Genomic DNA, 26641 nt, shown 5'->3' with positions numbered 1-26641 from the left:
GAAAGTGAAGTACTGCTGTCATTTACAAGCAATGAGATGTACAAACAAAAACATAGGATGCAAAAACAAAAGATCAAATTTTATTCTATCCATGTTTCTCTTTTTCATGAGTCTCAACAAAGCCTTTGAGCATTACCTAATCATTTATGAAATGATAAAAGTATATATTCCACCTGTTATTGAAATTAGAATAATACTTACTAATAGAATACTAAAATGGTATAATTATGAGAATATTGAAGTATGTGGACTTAATTTATAAATTATAGCATATCAACAGTTGTTTTCATGATCTTGTTTTATTTTAAGCATTATTGATGTCACTACAATATTCCTTTCCCATAAAACGGAAACCACAAATTCTTAGTTCTCTAAATGTTTAGTTAAATATTCATTGTTCACTCCAATAGCATTTTATGTATTCCAGAAGCCCTATCTCTAAAATGGTTCCTACCCCAATAGCATTAGGAAGGATCCTTAGTTGGGCACTGGTGGCTCACACCTGTAATCCAAGATACTCAGGAAAATGGTGTAAAGCCAGTCAGGGCAAATAGGTAGTGAGACCCTATCTCAAAAAAAACCCTTCTCAATAAAGGATTTATGGAGTGGCTCAAGGTGTTGCCCTGAGTTCAAAACCCTGTACCACAAAAAAATAAAAAGAAGGATTTTTATTTAGACTTCCTATTTCTATCTGACTTCATTCATCATCCTTTTATGTGCGTTGTAGCAATGACTCTCTGTAGTTAACTATGAAATGAATGGAAACTGAATCTTCTCCATTTTGTACACTGAAAAACTCAAATTCAGAAAATTTGGGTGAGTCCATGGTTTAGTGGTTATAATGATGTAAACAATCATAGCACTGAAGAGGCTGAAGCAGGAGGATCACAAGAAGTCCAATACCAGACTAAACCACATAGTGAGGCCCTGTCACAAAAAACTATACATAAACCAAAGAAACAAAAATTAATAATAAGAAAAATTAAAAGCAGATTTCTGTGGAATCCTAATCAAATGTTTTTTCTTCCTAATCTTTATTGAAAGCAAACTTTAAAATTGTGGCACTGATTGAATGTCTCTGGATTTGTATTTGGTCATTTTAATAGTCATATTTCCTTGAAATTTCTATAAGTCCCCCAAAGTTATAAATTAAATAACAGAATATTGTGTTAGAAAATAACTGAGATTTACAAAGTGTCGTTTGATTTTTAAAATACTTTTACATGCCTATTAGTTTGTCTTCACTATCATGCAGATTTGTCTAAATTTAAAACCAAATAATTTAAGAAACACTTTTTCATATATTCTAGATTTGATGTAGAAAATATTTGTGTCCCCAAGGGGGTAAGGGGAAGAAAAAAAAAAGAAAAATTTAGTACCTCAAGACAATATCAATAACATTTTTTAAAAATTCAATATCATAAGTAATGGCTTCCTTTTAGTAAGATTAACTCATTCCAACAAACAGTGTCCAATTTCCTTTATGTGTCTGGTCTCTTCTATTGAGTAACAATTAATCTATATACAACATTTAAAGTACCAATTATGAACAAGCTATAAGTTTAACTGTCTGGGTAAAATCAGTGAAAATTATGAGGTTCTTAGCCCAAAGAATTTATGTAATACAGAGGAACATAAATAAGTGAATATATAATTTAGCACAGGTAAGTGTAGAGTGCAGAAGGGAGCATCTAGAAAGAACACTGCTAGCAGAGGCATGGAAATCTTCCCCAAAGGAAAGGACATTTGAGTTGAGATCTAAAGATTAATATAACAAAGCAGAAGAGAGAAACCACATTTAGAGAAAACAAATACAAGACAAAAAAGACTATAGAAAAAACAGAAATAATGACTTCTTTTAGGTAACTTCAAGTTGTTCACATAAGACTAGAAGAGTTGCAAGACGTTCTTGAAAGTGAACTACACAGGTAGGATAGAGCCAGGTGACGAGATACCTAGCAGGCAGTGTGAGAATTTTGGATTTTATTCTAAAAGCCATAGGAGTTCATTGAAGGATGCTGTTGTGAAAGGAATTGTGCCCTCTAAAATTCATACATTGAAGCCTTCATCCTTGATGTGATTATTATTGGAGATAGGATCTTTAAGAAAGTAAGGAGGGATCATAAGAATGGGGCCCTAACCTAATAGGATTGGTGCTATAAGAAAAAAAAGAGAGAAACAAGAAGTTCCCTTCTCCTTCTGTATATGCAGAAAAAAACTAACAAGAAGACACAGTAAGAGAAACCTCACCATAAACCAGCCTTCTCCATTAACTTGATGTTGACTCCAGTTTCCAGAATTGTGAGAAAATAAATTTCTGTGGTCAAAGCTGCCAACCATACTAATATAAATTTATTTGAAAATTCTCTCTGAAAAAATTACTCCAGAAGTGAGAAAAATTGATTGATTGGTTACTGGAAATTGGACAGCAATTGTTGAGGAGAATTTATAGCTGCCTGACATAAATAGTTTCTAGTGATTACAACTTGGCAGGATTCGTTCACTGACTGGATTATAGCAAAAAGGAGTGGGAATGAGGCATGTGGCAGAAAAGAGGTATATAATATAGAAGTAAAGAAAAGAGAATAAGTGAGAATGTGTTGGTGTGGGTTATATGAATTTCAAGTTAAAGAAAGTATTGGTTTCCTAGGTCTGCAATAGCAGAAATTTAGAGCCACAGAAATTTGCTTACAAACTGGACTCTAGAAACCTGAAATCCAAGTACTGAGAGGCTTGGTTCCTTTCAAGGACTGTGATGAAGAATCCTTTGTATGTATGTCTCTCAGGTCCTGCTGCTTTGTGTGCAGCCTTTGGTGTTATGTAGCTCATAGCTGCATCAGTCTAATCTTTGCCATCATCTTGACAGGACATCACTCCTTCACATCTTCTTGTGTATGTGTGTGTTTGTGCATGTGTGTTTCAAAATGTCCACTTTCTATAATGACAATAATCATACAGTTTTCGAAACCATCCAGCTCCATCCAATGTGACTCCATGATATATAATTACATTTTCAAAAACTCTGTTCTCAAATAGGAGTGCATTGTGAGGTTAAGACTTCAGCATGTCAACTTTATGGGGGAAAATTTAACCCACAATGGAGAATCAAGGTCATCCAATATTTTCTTTCTTGTTATTACTCTTTCTGTTGACCTGGTTTGTGCCTCTGCAAAACTTTTGTGTACCTTTGTGACCTGCATTATTAATAGTGTAGCATAAAATGTCTCTTCCACTATAGAAGTGTGTTTTTACTTGATATTGTATTTTGCGTCTTGCAATTCAATTTTCTCTGCAAAAGTACACATAACCCTTGAAATTACTAAATCTATTACTCATTTCACTTAAGGAACTGTAATATACATGATGGTAACTCAGTATGATAGAAATATAGATTTGTGTGTTCCATTGCTTGTAATGACCCTTAGTTCACCTTTTGAACTGCCCTTTCTATGGTTATAGAGAAAAAATTGTATTTTTCATCATCAAGAGAGTTTAACAGAAAACAAGGAAGTCAGTGAGTTGACCTTTTATAGAGCCTGGCCAATGAAGTGCAAATTAAATTCCCTCCTCAATTTTTCTATGCCTACTTAATTTTTGAAAACTTTTAGTAATAGTAATTCTGAATATGAAGGTGTCAAAATATATTTAATCATTAAATGCAAAGATATTTAAATAGTTCAGCTGCTTATAATATCTATACAAGATAAACATTGACAGGAAAAAATTTAATAAGTTTTTCCAAGTCTTTTTCTAGCCTTCCTACTTCTCATTTTCTTTCTGCTTATATAACACATTTCCCTCATAATTAACATCATACTATTTATGTGCTTTGTTTTCCATAATACCATTCATTTGAACATTTCCTGGCAGAAATTTGAAGTGTGGGAATTTGGGTTTGGCAGTGTAAATACAACAATGACAACAGCCCATTCCAGCAATATTAAAATGTTTTCTAACTGGAGGAAGTTACTGTACAAACCATATCTCCTAGTCTCAGTACCACAGACTAGGATATTTCTGTCTTGCTCACAAGCTTCTGATCCCAAGACTAATTCAAATCCTACATGGTTATTGGATTTCTGACTACTATATGCTTGTTAGTGTAAGAGTTGTCCTCCTTTGGGGCATGTAAAATTATCCTTGCTACCACTGCTTACAAAGAAACACTTAGGCTCATTTAAACATTTTGCCTCAAAGTGAGTTTGGTATCTCCATTTGGTGTTTTATTTTGTAAGTCACTATATCCATACAGCATGGTACAAACTTAAATTTCAAACCAATAATACAGCCATGGGAAGAGTCTTCCATTAGTAAATTTATGCCAGCAATTGTGAAGGAAATATTCAAAACTCACTTTAAATATTAAGAGTTTAGGCATCAGAACCCATGTTCATTTGAAAAAGGATTTTAACTGAAACAATGAACAATTTTATAAAGTACAGTCTTTGAAAAACAACAATGGAATAGTTAGCATCATTAAAGCAATGAATCTTTTAATTAGTTTGAAGCAAATGGTTTCCACACTTTAGCTTTCTCAGTTTTTAAGGAAAAATATAGTAAGGTATAGAATTTAATGATTATTGAAATGATTAAAGCCTCTACATACTTTATGTATGAAGGAAAATTGTATCTCTATTTCATTTATAATAAAAAAGTACAGGATGTATCCATAGATAGTCACATAATTGGTGCCCATAAAGTAATGTGGGAAAAAGCATGATGAATTGACATCCAACAAATTTGCCTTAAAAGTGGATATTATGCTTTTAAATATTTTTCTTTCAAGCCCATTTCTAGCACTAATCCATGTGATAAAAAATGTAACACTGTAATAGAATATTACTACTCTTTTTCTGCCTTATTAGACAAGATAAATTGTGTAATCTTCTTTCATAGCTCAAACTGAGGCAGAGAGTCATTTAATTACCTGTGAATCAAAGCAATTTAGGAAACACTTTCTGGTCATTATCACAGAGAATCAAGAAACCAAATGCCTAATAATCAATAAGTGTCAACCCCAAAATAAAGTAAAGCCCTTGCAATTTTCATGGCACTGTTTGGTCATGTAGAATTTCATTGACTGCAGAAATCCTCCTCAATCCCTGCCTTCTGACACAGTTCATTATTCTCTTGACCAGCACCTTATTCAGGTTTCTCCCTTGTATTTATCTCTACTTGATTTTTTTCTCTATCTGAAGTACATTTTAGTTGGTAAACTTTAATAACAAAAGTGTGACTTATTGATATGAACATATCCAATACCTAGGACTGTATCTACTACTTCCTGAGCATGAAAATATATTTATTGGACAAATAATCTTTATAAAACTTACAATTGTTTCTCAGGCAGACTCCTTATTTTGCCCAGGCTGGCCTTGAACTTATGTTTCTTCCTCTCCCTCTCCGGGGCTGAGATTTGCAGATATCCACTGCAATGTGCATATTAGTTATGGACATTTCCTTATGGGTTTCTAAGAACAACCTTACTAACTTACTTGGTTAATAAGGAAAGTATATCCTGTGTATTCTACTTGTAGTAAAAACTGACAGGTTCATCCCTCAAAGCAACAATAGACACAAAACCCACATATCAACAACAAATGTCCTGTTGAAAATAGAAATGGTAAGAAAAGGGCAGTTGGCTATTTCTTAGTAGTTCCATAACATTTTAGCTCAGAAAACCATTCAGTGGTTCTGCACTAAAGATACACTGTTATCATGTTTAATATAACTTTTCATGGTTATTTGCTTATAAAAATTCAAACAGAGCCATTTTGTTGTTTTGCAAAGCACTATAATGCTATTTTTGTTGCATCATAGTGTATGGAGCATTTTTCCAATTTATTCTTACAAACACTTATCAAGAAACAATTCTGCTTCAGAATATACAGATAAATAACAACTTCTTATCTTTGATGACTTATGTAACAATAAGACATATGAAACAGAAATAAGAAAATGAGGTAGAGAAATGTGTGGTTCGCAATACAGGCTTCAGTACACTTGGTTACTCGAGTATGCACCGTCCTTGAAGCATACTCTTATGCCTGCATTTAGATTCTTATTAAAGAATAAAATATTCATTCACCTGTAGTGTAGTCATTCCACTATTCTACCTCGTATAATTATTTTGAAAAAATTTTACTCTAAACTTAAAGGTTTAGAGGCTAGCTAGCCAGCTTAAAGAAAGATACATAAAATTTCAGATAATATACAATCCTTAATACACACACATACACACACACACTTCCTATGAGATTGAAAACTTTGAGTTATGAATATTTATGTAAGAGAAATATTATTTGTCTATGCAATACTCTGACAAATAAAATAAAGCAAATGGACTATGGGTGTGGTTCAAGTCATAGAACATTTTCCTAGCAAGTACAAGAACCTATGTTCAAATCCCAGTATTGGCAGAGTGGGGAGGGGGGAGAGAGACACACAGAGAAAGAAAATGAGAGAGAGAGAGAGAAAGGGAGAGAGAGAGAGAGAGAGAGAGAGAGAGAGAGAGATTACTATCTCCATTTTTCATAAAGGGAAATAAGGTTCAAAAAGGTTCATGTAAATCAGCTAAGTGGAAGAATGAGATTCAAACACAGTCTGCTAAGCCTTGGTCCAATGGGGTGTATTCTATTGTTGTTTACCTTTATTTTCTTCATGTTTTGCTTTTGTTTTTTAAACCAAACCATGCTTTCTCTTCTCCAACGTGCCTCTGAAGTGACTAAACTTGTCTTTTTTATATGACACTTTTGCTGTCTTTCTTAAGTTAACTAAATAAACCACAATTTTTGATACCATTTAGATATTTTTAATTTAAAACTATAAAGAGTTATATATAGAAAATGCCTGAGGAATTCAGAGACTTTTGAATTCACTAGATTGACCTATATTTCCTATAGAATTTCATTTGTCAGGACATCATATAATTTTTCTGGACTATTTCTTGAATAGTCCATACCTTATAATTCTTAGCTAAAGATCAAGTGGAATAAATAGCATAGACTACTATCAATATGAGAGAGTTTTGGTTAATAAATTTTTCTAGTTTTGCCATGCTGTTGATACATCATGTTCACCATCTGTGCAGAATCAGGCAATATCTGAAAAACTTTCTCTAATTTTTCTCCAGGGAGCATTAACTAAGGCTTGAAAGATAAATAAGACAATGCCAAGTTTTGATTAGTTTCTTGGCCTACAATGACTTTTACCTTCACTTTTTTGTTATTTATATGGGATGTGTAACTGTAATAAAGAGAATTCCTGTTATGACATCTGTGCAATAAGAAGTCTTCAAGAAAGTATGTAAGTTAATGTTTCCTTTTATATTTCTACATGGAAAAGGCCACAAGATACTGAGTGAAATACCTATTCCACCTCTGCAAATTAGAGAGGCATGTGAACGTCACCAGTTTTCATTCACATGATAAAGCTAGCAATGCCTATTCCAAAGATTTCAATAAGGATTGATGCAAATTCAGTAAAGGTTTTGGTCTTTAAGTAAGTTCTGCTTCCGGCATTTCAAAGATGCGAAATAACCCTTAGTTCTCATTAATATTTATGAAGTTATTTTAATCCAAAATTCTTTATCAATGGATATTATATTTAAAAATCATCACCAAAACTTTCCACACAGTTTTGTTGGCTAAATCTTTTGGGAGTTCACTATATTCTCAAAGTGAGTATATGTCTATTTTTCTTGCTGCCACTGCTTAAGAACATCTTACTGGAATGTCTCAAAAAATGTGATCTATATTTTGTTTAAAACACACATATAAACATTTTTGCTATGGGGAGAAAAGTCTATCTTATGTTGGATTTTTCTGAGCAGGTCTGTTTGTTCACTTAGAATACCTGCTAATTTTAGCTGGAGTTATCCCACCTTGCTGATAACAATAAATGAACTTGAAATTTCATAGCTATGCTGGGCACGGTGGTTCTTGCCTGCAATCACAGCACTCAGGAGGCTGAGGTAGGAGGATTGTGAGTTCAAGGTCAGTCTGGGGGACATCAGAACAACAACCAAACAAAATATCAAAAATCCATTTAGAGTCTGTCCAGAGGTTTTTTTGTTTGTTTGCTTGTCAAATAACTTTTCAATATGAAAGTGTTTTTAATTTTATCCTGAGTTATAAAGTGCTTAAACACTCTTATTTCTAAGAGTCAATCCTAAAGGCTTGATATAGAAAAAATACAAAAATTATTCATTCACTAATTCATCCCTTCATCCAAGCTTTAAGCACTTGCTATATTCCAGTTAGATGCAAGCCTAAATTCTTGGTTGCAAGAACATAAACAGGTTTCTTATTCTTCTTCTCTTACCTTAAGGAAAACAAAGCACCTTCATATTTGAGGAGCAAGTGCCTACAGTGGCTTGCCTTAGTTACTAGAAATTCTCATTTTCTTTCACTCTGGCTCCTTATTCACTTCATCCCAAATTCTTCAAACTGTGGATATGAAATTTCTTTTTTTTTTTTTTTTTTGCTACATATAATCTATTTTCTTTCCTTTTGACAATAAAAACCAATTTCCGTTTAGGGATATCACCAATCAGTCTTTAACCATGATCAGCCTGTATGTTAATCAAAGTCCTGTGGTTGAACATGAGGTTATGAGGGACCCAGTCTAGACAGAATGAAAGCTCCTTTTTCCTAGATCATAGATCTTGAGTAGGTAAAGCCAAACCAGATAATGTTTGGAACTCACCTTCTTAAGAATTGTGCTGTATAAAACTGGAAATTAGTTTTTTTTTCTTCTTGATTTTAATATGTACCTTTGTGGCTATGATTACCTATCTTTAATGAAATAGACTTAGGCTAGTCTTTGTGTCCTCTTAAATCTTTTCCATTGATTTCTTTCTGGTTTGCTTTATTCAAAGTTGATTTACATTGCTTTGAAACAAGTGATCTGAGCAAATACCTTTATTTTCACATTTGGTGTCTATTCTGCCTTCTCATTCCTTCTTGATAATTTTATTTTAATTTTCCCTGATGTCTTACAAGCAAGCCATCACTTCTACCACAAAGAGATTTAAATTAATGTCTCCTTCTCATTGTCCTTATCAGTCCTGTTTCATCAGTTCTACAAGATTCAATTTCTTACACCAAACATGAAATGCAAGGTACCTAGTGACTTCTTCAATGTATGATATTAAAATGTTCAGTAAAAATATATGAGGACTAAAATGCAATAAAGGTATACCAAGAAGAAAGACATGCACCCTCCATAAGAACAGAATTGAATTTCATTATCATCCTTCCTTCCTATGACCTTGCACTTAGCATTCTGGTCATACCAACAATCATAACCCTACCCAAAGTGGTTCATTGGTGGATTCATACCCTTGAAATACTATTCCAACAACCAGAATATCCTTTTCATCTTTTCACCTAGACTCTGTCTTCAAACTCCATATCATATGTATCTCACAAGTCATAAATTTATCTAATATAAATATGCTTATGGAATAAATAATTTTGGAATTTTTTACTATGTTCCAGGCACTATCCTAGCAATCATGAATTGTCACATTTAAGCCTTATAAAATGCTACGAAGTAGTGATTAGAAATCTAACCTTAAAGATAATACACTGCTTTATAATACTATGCAGTGGGGAGTGGTAGAAATTGGACTTTGATTCAAAGTATATATACCCTATTAGTTGTGTTCCTAATGGCTACAATAAACAGCATTTTTATGTTTTATTGGAGATTTTCTGTGTGTATATACTTTTACAAAAGTTATAATAATATATGTACTACATTTAATGTTCATGTACCATTTTTGTTAAAAGACTTTGATTAGATAAATACCTTTCTCTCCAGCAAGTCTCATGTGACCATATTAACATTTTAACCATTTTCTCACTGTCAGAGCAAGTACAACATCCCATGCTTAGTAATTTATTCAAATCTGATTATTCTTATGTCTTTATAACTCTTCCTTTAATATTAAACTTTAAGCTTCTTAAATGTAGAGAATTAGACCTGAGTATGTGGCTCAAGTGATGCAGCACCTGCCTAGCAAGTACAAGCCTGGAGTTCAAACTGCAGTACCACCATAAAAAAGAAAAGAAAAAGTAGAGAATCAAGTATAATGGAAAAGATGACGGATGTACAGAAAAGGCATGCACACCTAAGCTACATATCTTGGGAAAATTTTTCAGATATCTATTGGCTACTATTGTAACGTGAAAATAAAGGCTTCTCTCTAAGATTTAATTTTCCTACCCATAAAATGATGATTACAATATATACATCGTGATCTATTTATGTGTCTTACCCATAGCAAACATTGAGTAATTACTACTGAATCAATGGTATCTATGCTATCTAACAACAAAACATAGGCTACTAAACCATTTTTAAGACAGTGAAGAATGTTTTTCCTCATTTCTTTAAGATCTTGCATAACACTCTAGTGCATTGCACAAAGTAATGATAATGCATTAACTCAAATATTTCAAGGTGTAAAGCTCAATAGATTATAATATTACAGCAAAAATAATGGTTTAAAATACTTCATGACTGCATGTGAAAGAATTGAGAGGGATGAGCTAATCAATACAAATATAAATACAGCCTGGATGCAAAGAATCGTGTGGTGTGTTAAGGATGCTCTCCTTAAAAATAATGTGAGCCTCATATCATTAAGAATATTTCAGTCTGTGGACCATAGCTTTATATTTTTAACTGAGGAGTTGTAAACAAAATTTTAATCTTTTTGCACTACATTCCTGCACCTTTCTACCTACTTGCCCCTCTTCCAGACATAGTTCTGCCGCATCATCTTGTGTGGTTAAAGTGTGACCAAATGTAATTTAGTAAGGATAGAGGTGAAGTGACATGAAGCATGAAATTTAAAAATGAATGTCACACCACTTTTCATATTGAATACTTAGCATTAATTCACATTGCAAGCAACCCAATGCAAATATTTTGCTGCAAAGTAGAAAAAGAAATAAGAGACTTTCTTATATTCATTGCAATTGTAGAGAAGTTTGAAAAATTGTTATTAAAAACCAGATACAGGCACTTAGCTATTCATTGAGTTTCAATGTCTGGCAATTCTAATATGTATCTCTCAGGCAATTACATCCATGCTATCTACTTAGGGCAGAGACAGATATCTGACACCAAACCAATTCATGTGTATGATTTAGACCAATTTCTAGTGGGATCTTCTAAGGTGTCCGCAAGCATCCTGAACTCTGCCTTTATCTTCCACACTTCCCCACCGCCACCCCCCCCACTGCAGCATCCTTTGCTTTTGCTTTATTGCCACTGTATATTTCAGAAGAGAAATAGCCAATATAAACTCATGACGGCAGGAAAAATAATGCAGAAAATTAGAAATAAATGTCAGTGGAATATGTTTCTATCATTTCGATCAACTGGATAGAGATTTCTAGAGATATTTCCAAAAGAGATAATTGTCAAAGTGTTTTTAGGCAATTAACACACATTGCAGTGTGGGTTTAATAGGTCAAAGTACATATAATCTCTCTGTTTGAATCTTACTTGTGTGATTGTTTCTGAGCTCTGTAGTTTATACAATGGAATCCTATCATCCACCCCAAACATGCAAGATAATTTGTCCTTTTTAAAAAAGAGTTGGCATATATTTCTGTTTGTACAGTCTTTTCATCTCAAGCATACACATAGTTTGTGAATTAAGTGAGTTATAACTACTATTCACACTGTAGATAGCATGTTTATGGGATATTTGAATGTTAAAACTTAGAACAATTTTGTTATACCACATTGGTAAAAAACCTAAACTGGGAAGAGTTCTGTCCTTCATGGGTCATAATCTGGGAATAACCATTTAATCAAAAAGTTCAACAAGGGCACTAGATGCTAAAGGTAAGTCTTTGAAGGAACATGCAACTGGGTGTTTGAATTCTTTACCTGTTAACATCCAGAATCACTTCCTCAAAATCATAAATCAAGACCTCAAATGTCCTTCAAAATGTTGGATGAAAGGAATAAAAGAGATACTTTATTTCCTACTGCAATTCACAGTTAGATGGTAAAATGTAGGGTTTTGTGGTCAAGCAAACTTTTGATTTTATGGATTTCAGATCAAACTCAATGCTTTCCGCTTTACGTTTGGGGACCATTCAAACCAAAGCTTTGAGGCTTTTAGAACTTGTAAAGCACCAGGTAAAGAGGAAAAGAGTACAACATTCGGTGCTAATCAGATTGGTGCATTCACTTTAAAAGCATACATACCTGCTTAGTATCATGATGTAAAGTGAAGTTGCCTGTTTGTTTTGTTTCTACAGGAGAAATCAGAAGTGTTCTTTAAAAAAGTAACTAATACTTGTCTAATATCTATCCTGGATGCAAGGAAAGCTACAAGAAGAAAATATTGAAATTATTCAGTTTCTATAAAGTGCAAAGGGATTATAAATTAACTTTTAAAAATCCTTCTAAAGTCTGTGTATCTGAGTAACTTTTTGAAGAATTAAATAATTATACAATCAAGATTAAAATTTTATTTTAACTTGTACAAATTATAACTGGAGCTTTGTTTAGTTTTTCATTTGACTCAATTTATTCATTATCAGGACCCATTCACTAAAAACATTATGTTTTAAATAAATTTCTTTTGAACTACTATGCTCTGGACTGTTTAAAATGATGTCCTTTTTATTGTGCTCCAACAGGCAATCAGATCAAAGTTATTTTACTTCCAAATAAAGCACCTTTTCCAGTTACACTGCATATGTAAATACAGCTTTCATTTACTTTTCTGTAAAATAGGATAATCTAATCTGCCTATCATTTCACTGCAGTACCAGCTACATCACAACCTAAGTTTTCAAAGGTAGAATAAAGCATCAATATTCCCAGTAAAATATTTGAATTTGATACAGCAATTCTATACTTTTGAGAAATAATAGATAAAAACTGAAGTAGAGTTACTTCAAACAAAAGAAGCAATAGTTTACTATATAACTATGTTATATATTTGCCACAAAGCAGCACTCTTCTATCCAGTCTCTACTATTTTATTTTAGCATGTAATTTTTTGAGATTGTTAAGGTGTGTATTATCTATTCTGTTTGTTTTAATGGGTACTTGATACATAGACAGGTAAAAAGCTCTGCTGTTACCATGTCATGGATAAGGAGAAAAAAATTTTTGGAGGCAAAGGATTTTGTTATCTGTAGCAAAAACAATAACTAGAATGGCAGCATGGTGTTCGAACTGCTAACTAGTTCCTCCTGAGTTCCATGAGGTTGACATAGTGCCTATGATGTATGCCTGCAAATACAATAATATTGTTTGATTGCAGATGAACACTGAGCTTGCAAACTTCACCACTTTCATGGCAACTTAAATGATGACTATATTTTGTCTGGAAAGAGATGGTTTCTCATCCCTGTGGTCGCTTATGGCAAATATGTTCACAAGAAGTGTTCTACGTAAAGTTCATTCAAAATCCTACATTGTTTGACATACCCACCAATGTTTTACTTTTATAACAACAGCCTACAGGACAAGTTCAATTCATTTTCCATATCATCCCTAAAACAGTCATTGCAAAATCCAAATATATTACTCTAGTTGGAATATTCATTGCTTATATTGTGTTCTTCCTAAATCACAACATATATCTGGAGAAAAAAAAACCCTACAGATATTAACTAAAGGATTAACCTTTCAGGGATGAACTTTATCCTCCAATTATACATTTGGTACCAAATAGCAGTAAGTATGTATCTTTCTCAGATGTTATTTTATCATTTTGTGTGTAGTGGTATAATTTTTGTGTCTCTCACTAAATAAGGATTTTAACATTTTTTAAATGTTTTAGGTAAGGTATAATAAATATATATTTATTCAATGATGATAATTGCTAGTGTGCTAAAACTGTATGGGTTACCCCTTGTAATCTTTCTAAACTCTAAAGTACACAATGTTATGGACATTTTACACATGAGAAAATTTAGGGTCACAAATGTTAAATAAGTTGCTGAAGTTCTCCTAGCTAGATGGTAATGAAGACAAAATTCAGTTAGACAAGGTTAGTACCAGAGCCAGTTTTCCTAATAATATATTTTACAGTTAGTTCAAGAACCATTTCTCAGCTCTTGTACCTTCACTGTCTAGTGCAATATCAGAACAGTAATAGACATTTTGTAAATATCCACTGGATGATTATATAAACAAATAAAGGAGGAGGGAGTGAATGATGTTTAACAGGGCACCTTTCATTTTGTAGATTTGCATTAAAAATAAGATTTGCCAGAATTCAAGCAAGATCTGCATTTAAAATTATCATAAACACTGTACTTGAAATAGAACATTTATAAAAGACAAAAACATATTTCAAAAATTATTATTTTTTATAGAATTATCTTACACTGTATAGATTATCAAGTGATTGCTGTGTTTGGATTTAATTAATGTATAAGGATGTTTTATGCTTAGATAGTTATGTGGAAAATATAGTCATACCTAAAATGTGTGCAAAATTTTCTTTAAATTTTTTTCTCTATGTTTAGCAATTTTAGAGATTGTGACCATGAACAGCCTAACAACACACATCATCAGATTTTTCATCTGTAAAATGAGAATGATGGCCTATAGTCTCAAAGGTCCCTTCTAGCTCCACCATTTATAAATCCTGTTAATTTACATCATGTGTTTTCCTAATGTGCAGCATGTTTTCTTTTAGTTCCAGAGTAATTTTGTTTTCTTTCTCTAAGTCTATAGAGCGATGCTAATTGTCATACCTAATCTATAGACCAATTTGTAAGGGAAAAAAAATCCATTGGGGACATTGCAAAGCATCCACAATCAGAAGAGGGCAGAGTGGGAGGCCTGCTGTGCCTTCATTGGAACAGCTGTTTCAAGAACCTTAAGCATCTGGGGAAGTCACCCAGAGCAAGGCCATCCACTGTGCTTTAGATCTCTCCACTTCACACTGAAGCACTGCCTGCCCATATGTTTGGTGAGTGTCAGTCTGTTCAACCCACCCCTTGAGCTAGCTTACACTCTTGTTTCTGCCCAGGATATGCCATCAGAGTGTTTCTAAAGTACAAGGGAAGTTATGGTAGAGTTCTGGATGAAAGTGAGGTTATGTGTTACGTTAATTAGACTGAATAAGTCAGCATTGTCCTGAACAAAAGAGAAAATTAATCAAAAGTAAAGGGTAAAGTTTAAAAATATGTGTGTAGAGCTGGATGGTGTTTTCAATGTTCCTCAAATAATGTCTCTTTAATCCCCTAAAAGTCCTGTGAGAATACCCATAATTGCTTACATTTTGTAGATAAAGAAACTACTGAAGAGATAGTTCTTTATGAACCCATAATCAGTAAATATGGAGTCTGGACTTAAATCTGTTACAAATCCCTTACACTTTTTCTTCATCGCACACCATCTGAACATGCCCCAGAAAAACAGATATATTCAAAGAATACTCAACTTTCCAAATAAATTGCAGACATATATTGAAGGAAATTATTTTTATGAAACAAAAAAATAGTTTGCATGGGTTTTCATTAAAAATACAATTATATGTAGCTTGCAACTTTAAGAGCACAAATTAGTCCCATAGACAATTCAACTATACTTATCTAAAATAAGAACAAATTGCCCAAAAAACTGTATCCTAGATAGCTCAGTGAAAAGTCTCTGAAGGATATGTTGCTCATTGGTGATGGATCAAATGTTATTTGATTCACACACAAAAAAAGACATGAAAATGTTTTTGTATTAATACAATTATAATTGAAGATATGATTTGTGTGCATTAAAATCAGTTGGTCTTTAGATAATTGATCTTTGCTATTGATATACAGTAAAGTTTTATTAGAAGACCTACAACTATGATAAATATTCCACACCAGCATTCCTTTTTTTCAAAATACTCTTGCAAGGAAAAAAATGTACAGTAAAGTTTATAATGCCTGCTTGACTTGTATTTTCTGAGAATTTAAAATTTTTTTCATATGTAAATCATATTGTATATGTTCAGTACATTAATCTTGTTCCATGGCAATGGATGTGAGTTGAATACTTGATTTTGAATGGAATCTGTATATGTATCACTTAAGATATATTTGGTATTAACTAATTAGAATCACAAATAAAAATGCATAAAAAACGTAAATCTGTTTTCTCAGAGAACTTTCACATTCATTCTCAAAATTCTTAGTTATTGATAAATTTAAGTCATTTTCATTTCCTTGAGCTGCTAAGAATAAACCAGAAACAGTTGCAAGGTTGTTAACCTACAATTGCCTTAGATAAAATAGACAGAAAGTATACTAAAGTAAGTGTTTTTAACATGGATTTTCTGTTTACAATTCCATTAAGACATAGTAAAGCACTAGTGATAAATGACAACAGAAAATAATACATCTAATAGGTAGGATTTTAATTTCAAATGACAAAATTTTGGCTTCTTTATGTCATAATTTTATAACCAACTTTCTATGATTTATATATGGATTGCAAAATTTTATAATCTTCTGGAACTTTAAGAACTTTTAATTTTATATCTATAATAATGCATTCTATTCTTACATTACTTTTCAGATAAGGAGATGAGGTAATGAAATGAAATGACTTGCTTAGGTCACAGAAGTAGTGAAGAATGAAGCAATGATTCAAGAGCAGCTTTGTTCCATAGTCCTCTGCTATCTTCGAATTTACATCAACAAACCATAAGCAACAACAAACAAAACATTGTCTATTGTATGAATCAGGAAAGAGGAAGGGAAATTCATCTTATAGAATAGGAATCCAAAGGAAAAGATGTATCATAGACTTAGTAGAATGACAGCATAGAAGGCAACAAGAGTATTTTTGACAAAGTGAATGGAACGTTGTAATTTAACAGTTGCATTATTTATTAGTGAAGTATGTGCTCTCCTTTTTTACACCAACATATTTTTAAAGTCCATAACCATGCCTATCATTACATATTTTGGAAATAACAGACAATAATCAAGAAAAGCCTAATAAGTAAAACAGGTACTTGAAAGAAAAATTGAAATCCTCAGTGTTATTTGCAGGATTGGTAATAGTCTTCAAAAGTATCTACCATCAAGGGAATTTAGATTAAGATATTGTTAAAATCCAAACAATAATAATGAAAGTAGTTCTGCATACAGCAGGAAAAAAATATGCCTGCTCATAAATGAAACTGAATACATTGAACATAAAATTTTTGTGTAAGTAAAATTAAGAAGACAAATTATTTATATATACTCTCACACATACACATTTATTCCCAATAGCAGATCATATGTCTTTATTAATTCACTGAACACAAACTTGTTTATCAACCAGTTAAATATGGTAGAATATGTGAACCAAAACATTACCTTGCTGAACTTACAGTTCAGTTTCAGAGAAACAGTTGCTTCCAGAGAAGCACTCCAAAAGTTATCATATTACAAAAACATCATGATAGTGACACAAAAATAGACATGTAGTTCAATGTAGAAGACCCACAAATAACTGCAAGCAGAAACATCTGTCTAATTCTTGACAAAGGCAATAAAAACATACCTTGGAAAAATACAGCATCTTGAGCTGGCAGCATGGCTCAAGAGGTAGAACATCTGCCTTGTAAGTTCAGGGCCCTGAGTTCAAGCTGCAGTATTTAAATTTTTTTAAAGTTCCTTAATAAGTGGTACTGGGAAACTTTATACACATGTAGAGGACTGAAACTAGATCCCTATTTCTCACTCTGCACAAAAATTAATTCAAAATGGATCAAAGACCTTAAAGTAAAACTTTAAAAACCTTTGAAATTAGTAGAGGACAACACAGGGGAAACTTGCATGGGCAAGGATTTTCTGAATAGGACTATCATAGTAAATAGAATAAGGATTGACATATGGGATTGTGTCAACTTAAAAAGCTTCTGCACAGCAAAAGAAACAATCAAAAGAGGGAAGAGACAGTCTACAGAATGAGGGGAAAATCTTTGCCAGATATTCATCAGCCTGGGAATTAATATCTAGTTTATTTAAAAACTAAAAAAAATTAAATAATGAAATAACAAACAATCTGATCAATAAATGGGCAAAGAAACTAAGCAGACATTTTTCAAATAATATAAAAAATAGCTAATAAATATATCAAAATGCTCAACATTCTTATCTACCAGGTAAATGGAAATCAAAACTACACTGAGATTCCAACTCACTCCAGAATCAAATGAAAATAAATGCTGGTGTGGATGTGTGGGAAAAGGGACTCTTATTCACTTCACTGGGAATGTAAACTAGTTCAGCCCCTATGGAAATCAATATGGAGGTTTCCTGAAAATATTAAAACTAGGACTCCTATATTATCCAGACATACTTCTTTGTATTACTTCAAAAAATCAAAGTCAGCTTACTAAAGATACCTTCATAGCCATGTTTATTGTGGCATTATTCACAGTAACAAAATTATGGAACAGGACTAAGTGATTCCCATCAGTGAATGAATAGATTAAGAAAATGTGGTATATATGCACAATAGGGTTTTTTGGTGTGTTTTATTTTTCTATTTCTTTATATTTTTTATTGTTGTGCTGGGTGGGGGTACATTGTGGTATTTACAAAAGTTCTTACCATATACAAAATACATTGTACTTGAATTCACCCCTTCCACCATTCTTCTTCACTATCTCCTCCCCCATTCATAGAACGGTTTGAACAGATATCATTTTTCCATTGACATACATGTGTACATAGTATTTCACCATATTCATCGTCCTGCACCATTTCTCCACCTCCTCCCCTCTCTCAATGGTAGCAAACCCTATCCCCAAGGCAGGACCTATTCAACCCTCCTGTTCTCTGATTTTGTAAAGAAAAGAGGAATGAAATTATGTTTTTTGGTTAAGATAGCTACACATGGAGTGTCCTTGTGGCATTTCCATGTTTATATGTATTATAGTCTGATTGGGTTCATCTCTATTTTTTTCTTTCTACCTTATTCAATTTCTTATGGTGGTTTCAACTGATTTAAAAATTCTATATTCATTTACACAATAGAGTTTTATTTGGCCATTAAAAACAATGAAATTATGCTGATTGCTGGAAAAACAAAGGAACTGGAGATCAACATGTTAAATGAAAAGACTAGTCCAACAAAGATAGGTAATACATGTTTTTCCTAATTTGTGTAATTTGGGAAGATCTAAAAAACAAGTCAAGTTCATAAAATCAATGAGGGGACAACTAGCAAGGTGGAAGGAAGTGGAAAGAGGTAGGAAGGAGATAAGAGGGAAAAATGGAGGAGGTGAATATGATTAAAGTACATTGCATGCATGCATTGTATGCATGGAAATATTATAATGAAATCCCTTATGATATACAATTAATATACACCAATTATAAAAGAATATAACTAAGATGAAAATAAGTTTAGAAGTTCCTAGCTACAGAGATTAAGAGTATGTAAAGTCTTCTGTGCAGATAGAATCTTTTGGTAAAACCATGGTGTTTGTGGTACAAAATTAGCATATAAAGTGGAAAAACCCTATGGAATTAAAATACAGCAAGTAAAAGGAAGTGTGTTAACATGTGAACTTGAGATAGATAGTAGATTCATATCAAATTATATTAGTCTGCTCAAACATGTTAAAGACATGTTCTTAAGAAAAAAGAAGAGCAAATGTCTCAAGTGAGAAGACTACATGACCTTATTTATGTTCTATAAAATTTATTCTGGTCACAGACAGAGAAGAAACTATAAATGAGAAGAAATTAGAAAATAACAAAAGAAAGAAAAATACAAATTGCAGTTACAGATGCTATCCAGATTTCTAGCTCTAGTGCCATTTATTGAGGGAGAAATACTGAATGGATTTCAGCATACCAGGAAATACAAAAATACCAAATCTCTCTCTCCTTCTCCCTCTCTCTCTCTCTAGCTCACTCCTATCTGCCTTTATTAGAATTTAGTGTATGATATATGATTTTAAATAGTGAGTATGGACAATTAGTCTATAAGTGGTGATAAGACAAATATTTCATTGTAGAAAAATTATTAAATAGAATATAACTTCAGTATTTAAAATAAATTAAAAATAAACAGAGATTTGTTTAAACAATGTTTAATTTTTTAAATTTATTAAGAAAGTAGTAAGAATTCCTGAAATGAAATGTAAGTTCAAATAGTCTTGGATTAGAGACTATTCTGGTTATTAAGCTATGGATCTCATTTTCAAACTTGCCCTTCTGAACAACACTTTGTGAGGTTAGGGTTCAACCTGTCCAAATCATATTTTTCTCATTTGGTAGCTGGTTAGATTCATCCAACAGGATAAAATAGAAGGAAGCTATGGAAGGAAGAAGGACATGCCTCTTTTGTCTGTATTCCATCACTACAATAATACTTCATTCTTGTAGCAACATAAGCTTCTTGTAATACCAGCTGATTCCAGTTTACAGTCTTTCCAATTTCATAAAAGTCACTTTGTGACATCTCATAGATAGAATCAGTTAAGAATCACCTCCTCAGAGAGCTGAGTCCCATATCCACAGGATTCTTCCTCCAAGTTCCAAATTTTAATAAATCCCAACTGCAGCTGCTTTCAAATGTGATAACTCAGTGCCTTCTTTTTTTATTTCTCTAAAGCCCCTCTACAACTCTCTTAGACCCAAACTGTCAAATTTTTCAATGAAGTTTTTGTAATTTGACAAGAGTGACCCATACAGAACTATTACTTAACTGTAGAACCCCTTAAAGAAACCTTGAAAGAAAAGAATTACAGATTTTGTGCTGCTTCTTGAATAACTGGTCAATATTGACAAAACCTGATATTTGTCAAGGATTTCTCTAAGGCCTAGACCACAGAGCTAAAAAAGACAGACTGAATCCTTGACCTTCAGGAGCTTCAGACAGTAGTGTTCGAAAGGTATGATTAATGCCTAACCACACAGGTAAGTTCAAGTGTTGATAAATGTTCTGATAAAGATAAAAATGACTGATAGTCTAGAGACATAACCATATATAGATATTGGAGTCGGATGAATATTTGATTTGAAGCCTAAAATAGTAATAAACTAAGAAAAGATAAGCAGGATGAGCTTTTTGAGCCAAGAAAAGCATGTACAAATTCTTAAGCATTTATTGTATTGCAATTCTTTCTTTTAAGTCCAGAAGGAATGTCCCTGTGTCCCTACAGAGGGGGAAAAATTAAAAAAAAAGAAAGACAGGAGAGTAGAAAGAAATAAGATTAGAGAAAAAAGCTGAAATCAGATCACAATAGGGTATTTTAGGTCATCGAAAGATGTTTATATTTTAATGTATTTTACTCCGAGAGCACTTTGCAGTTGAACTTGCAAATGATATGCTATGCTCTATGTATTTAAAAGACCAATCTGGCTACAGAATGGCATATGACCCCTGATGGCCAGCTGCAGGTCAGAGGAGGACACAAGAGTATAGGCACACATGTTGTTTCAATCTCTCAGACAAAGATGATGGTGGAATATATTAAGGAGGTATATATTTATCAAAAATTGTATGTATGCATTAAACCTAAAGACATGTAAAAGACTGTTCATGAAAGCTTATTGTAAATTACAGAAGGGTAGACCAAATATATGTAAGTAGCACATGTTGAAAAATAAAATTGTAGTACAACAATAAAATGCATAACATTGAATGCATAACATTGTACATGAACTATTAGAAATGATTTAGGTCAATCTTACTTATAGAATTATGTCTACATAAAATATAGATTGCTACCTTTTTATATATGTACAAAAAGCCTTAGAAAACTGAAATTGCTATCTAGAATTTGTATGATTTTTGAGATATATTATGCCTTTTTTAGGTTTTCTTCTTTTTTCATTTTTTAAAAATTGTGCTTGGTGGGGGTACACTGTGGCATTTACAAAAACTCTTAAAATATATCAACTATATCATACTTGAACTCACTCTATCCATCATTTTTCTTTATCCCCCCTCTCCTCTTTCCTGGAATAGTTCAACAGGAATGGTTTTCCTATTTACATATGTGTGCACAATATTCACCCTCCCACACCCTTCCTCACATTCTCTTCTCTCCCACTGGTACCAACCCTTCCCCAGACAGGATATGTTCTACCATCCTGCTCTGCAATTTTGTAAAAGATTAAAATATTGTGCATTTCAAAAATTTGCATGTCATCCTTGTACAGGAGCCATGCTAATCTTCTCTGTGTTTTTCCAATTTTAGCATATGTGTTGACAAGGTAAGAACTGTATTCTACCTTTACATGTTCTTCTACTTCTTTTTACTTTGAAAGAAATATTTTTTTTCTATATGTTCAGGTTGGATGCAATCAGAATTTAGCAAAAAGAAAATATTCTTCTTCATATTCACACAATGCTTAGACCTCAGGTAATTCTTTACTGTATGATTCCAAACATTATTTTAAATTTTATGATACTCATTGTTTCTTCATGATGTAAATTCCTGCTGGAATTACGTATATTTTTCTGTGGTATAATTGATTTGCAGCAAGAAATTTTTAAAGTATAAAATTTTATAAGCACTTGATCTGTGAAATCATCCTTACAGTCATGATAATGATTACAATTATCACCACAAAAGTAACCTTGTAGCTGTTTGTGACCCTTTCCACCATCTTTTCTCTCCAAGTAACTATCAGTCCACTTTCTGTTCCTCTATATTAATTGTCTATTTTCTGGATAATATTTATTCATTTCCTAAAATTTTATACAAATATATAATAATATACTCTTTTTCTGGCTTCTGCACTCAACATAATTATTATCTCATGTCACATATGTCAATAGTACATTCTTTTTCACTGATCCTCATAGTACTACAGTACTACATACCACCTTGATAGGATAGTATGTAGATAAATGGATATTTATCTGTCAAAAGTAATTTGGATTTTTTTGGGTTTTGACTATCACAAATAAAATGTTATGAACATTTTTGTACAACTTTTAAAATGGACATATGCAAAAATTACTTTTGAATAAATATCTAAGTGTTGAATACTCATAGCATATGGTGAAGTTTTTCCTTAAATACTCAATAACCATCAAACCATTTTTACAGAGAGATCCAAGATGGTGACTAGGGCACAGAAGCAGACAGGGTAAGCTCTGTGACTTCAAAACCTCACTCAGATGCTGAGCCACACTTGGTGGAAATAAAGAAGCAAGGAGAATCAAAACTTTGACACCCTGAACCCCTAGCCTGTGGAAAGCTTCTCCATGACACATTATACTGAAAAAACAGGAGGGCTGCTGCACAGCAAGATTCTGGCTCCAAACCTGCTTGGTAGACATTTGGCAGACCAGCAGGTGAGCACCAAGAATCACACAGTATTCCCCCAGCCACTCCTAGGATAAACTGGCATAGACTCCGGGCAGATTGACCCCCTCCCTGCAGAAAAAAACCCAAAAAAACCAATAAACAAGAAACTGAAAACTAACACACAGCAGACAGGCAGAGTTGCTTAAAGCACACCTGAGAAGGGGAAAGAGGCGAGGAGATGATCTCTGCATGAACGTTCATTACATAAAGCCTGGAAAGGCAGAAGGGCTGACAGTGGGCGGGTGATAAGCTGCTGCCTGAAATAGGGCAGGAAGCAGTCCACAAAGCTCATCTCCTCAGCCAGTGAGCAACATTGAAAATCAAACAACACTACGAAATTGAAAAATAATCAGCAAACCATCACAACACACTGACAGTAAGGGGCTGGCTGACAGATCACTACCTTGCCCCAGAGAAATGGGGGTGAGGTAATTGCAGAAAGAAGACCCCAGTAATCAAGCACAGTGAAAACCCAATTCCAAAGCAGGACAGCTGGTGGGCTACAGAGCTGATTCTGGAAAATGAGGACAACATACAAACTACCACACCCTACTAAGGGAGGACATGACCAAGCAGCTGCTTTTGAAAGACAGAAAAAAAAAACACTATCGAATCACCTGGTGAGACTATGACAGAGCTTCTGCTTAAATACCAACACCAGGATTGGATGCTGGAAGAGTAACACCAGAACTTAAAATAAGACTGAAATTCTATTGTTCCTGAACCTGCAATTTTTGCTTGCTTGTTTAGCTGTTTGTTTCTTTGCTATTTCTTGTTTGTTTGTGTTTGTTCATCTCTCCATGTTGATTTCTTTGGGTTTTTGTTGTTGTTGTTAGTTTTACTATTGTGAATTAGCAAATACTAAATTACACCCAGACCAGGGACAGAAAAACACACAAACACTTAGCTACAAACCCAATACAGCCACAACACAAAATTAAGCCAAGGGAAAGAAAACAAGTGACTGAAACCACTAATCAGCCTATCAAGAACATAGTTGCCCAGTACCAAGTGGACCAATGGGAAGACGAAAAAGGGATGAAAATCATTCTCCCCCCAAAATAGGATTCAGAAAAATGAAGAAAAAGCATACCCAGTTCTGGATTCCAAAAAAACAAAGATAAATGACACCATGGAATGCAAAGATGCCCACAAGAACACTCAGAAAGAAGAAATCGTGCAAGCAATCACTGAAATTTTCATGGAGATGTTACTAGACATTGTTGACCCAAAAGTACAAGAGGTACTCAAGAATTTCAAGACACCAAAAATAAAGAATACAAGAAGACACAGAAACAAATAGGAGCCTTAAATAAACACCAAAGTGAAGCAGAGAACACTATAAATAGAGAGGTAAATGAATTAAATATGAAAATAGACAATATTAAAGAGAAAGTGACCCATGATATAGAAAACCTCATAAAAAAGAATGAAACAGAAATTGAAGACACAATGAAAAGCCACACCAGCAGACTAGCACAAGCAGAAGTCAGAATCTCAGAACTTGAAGATAAAATGGAAATTAAAGGAAACACTAAAGAGCTATTAGTCAAACAACTCAAGACCTGTGAAAGGAATATGCAAGAATTAACCAACTACATCAAAAGACCAAACCTGAGAATCATGGGCATTGAAGAAGGAGAAGAGATGCAAGCAAAAGGGATTTGTAATATATTCAACAAAATCATAACAGAAAATTTCCCAAACCTAGTGAATGCTATGCCCATTCAGGTTCAGGAAGCCTCCAGAACACCAAACAGACTTGACCAAAATAGAACTACTCCACAACATAGTATCATTAAAACAACAAGCACAGAGAATAGAGAAAGAATATTGAAGGCTGTAAGAAAGAAAAAAATAAATAACATACAAAAGTAAACTCATCAAAATCACAGCAGATTTCTCAACAGAAACCTTACAAGCAAGAAGAGCATGGAGTGAGGTATTCCAGGCACTGAATGAAAATAAGTTCAAATGTAGGATACTCCACTCCACAAAACTATCATTCAAATAGATGTAGCAATAAAAATTTTCCATGATAAGCAGAATCTAAAACAACATATTACCACCAATCCATGACTACAATAGATTCTTCAAGGAATTCTGCACACAGAAAATGAAGGCATACAAAACCATGAAATAACAGGCAGTACCAAACCACAGGAGAAAAAAAGACAAGGAATCAGAGAGTAACATTGATTCAGCTGCACACAGTTAAACCCTTAAACAACAAAAAAACTAATTGATAGGAATCACCACATACCTATCAATACTAACACTGAATGTTAACAGACTTTAACTCTCCCATCAAAAGACACCATCTGACAAACTGGATGAAAAGGAAGATCCAACAATCTGTTGCTCACAGGAGACTCATCTCATTGATAGAAGCAAGCACTGGCTGTGGGTGAAGATTTACCAAGCCAGTGGCCCCTGAAAACAGGCAGGAGTAGCAATACTTATCTCAGACAAAGTATACTTCAAACTTACATTGATCAAATGAGATAAAGAAGGACATTCCATGCTAATAAAAGGAAAATACTCCAAGGAAATAACAATTATAAACCTATGTGCACCCAACATCAGTGCACCCAATTTCATCAGACATACTCTGAAGGACCTAAAAACATATATAGATTCCAACACCATGGTAGTGGGAGACTTTAATACCCCCCTATCACCAATAGATCAGTCATCCAAACAAAAAAAATCAATGAAATAATTCTAGAACTAAATCACACCATAGATCAAATGGACCTAGCTGATGTCTACAGAATATTTTATCCAAATTCTGCACAATATACATTCCTTTCAGCAGCCCATGGAAATTTCTCCAAAACTGATCATATCTTAGTGCACAAAGCAAGCCTCAGCAAATAGAAGAAAATAGAATAACCCCATGCATTCTATCTTATCACAATGCATTAAAAGTAGAACTCAGCAACAAAAACAACAGCAGAAAACATTCTAAAAATTGGAAGCTGAACAACACATTCACGATCAGTGGGTCATTGATGAAATAAAAGAGGAAATTAAAAGGTTGCTGGAAGTTAATGAAAATGAAAGCATGACCTACCAGAACCTATGGGACACAGCAAAGGCAATCCTAAGAGGAAAGTTTATAGTCATCATTGCATATATTAAAAGCACAGAAAAATCTCAAATCACTGACCTAATGCTAAATCTCCAACTCCTAGAAAAATAAGAACAATCAAAAGTCAAAACAAGCATAAGGAAATAAATAATAAAATAAGGGCTTAAATTAATGAAATAGAAACAAACAAAAAAAAAACCATACAAAGAATCAACAAAACAAAAAGCTGGTTCTTT

The 26641-nt window shown here is 33.2% G+C and overlaps 1 non-coding gene across 1 annotated transcript; it reads right to left on the bottom strand.

Annotated features, from left to right (window-relative positions):
• Nucleotides 1–22109: 22109 nt before the first annotated feature.
• Nucleotides 22110–22216, bottom strand: LOC141416141 (U6 spliceosomal RNA). The gene has a single exon (XR_012441005.1). It is a non-coding gene; the product is annotated as a U6 spliceosomal RNA (small nuclear RNA).
• Between the last annotated feature and the right edge of the window lie 4425 nt (nt 22217–26641).

Source organism: Castor canadensis, chromosome 1 (assembly GCF_047511655.1).
Source record: "Castor canadensis chromosome 1, mCasCan1.hap1v2, whole genome shotgun sequence".
NCBI lineage: Eukaryota > Metazoa > Chordata > Mammalia > Rodentia > Castoridae > Castor > Castor canadensis.
Note: the sequence above shows the minus strand (reverse complement) of the source record. Positions and strands in the feature narration are given on the sequence as shown.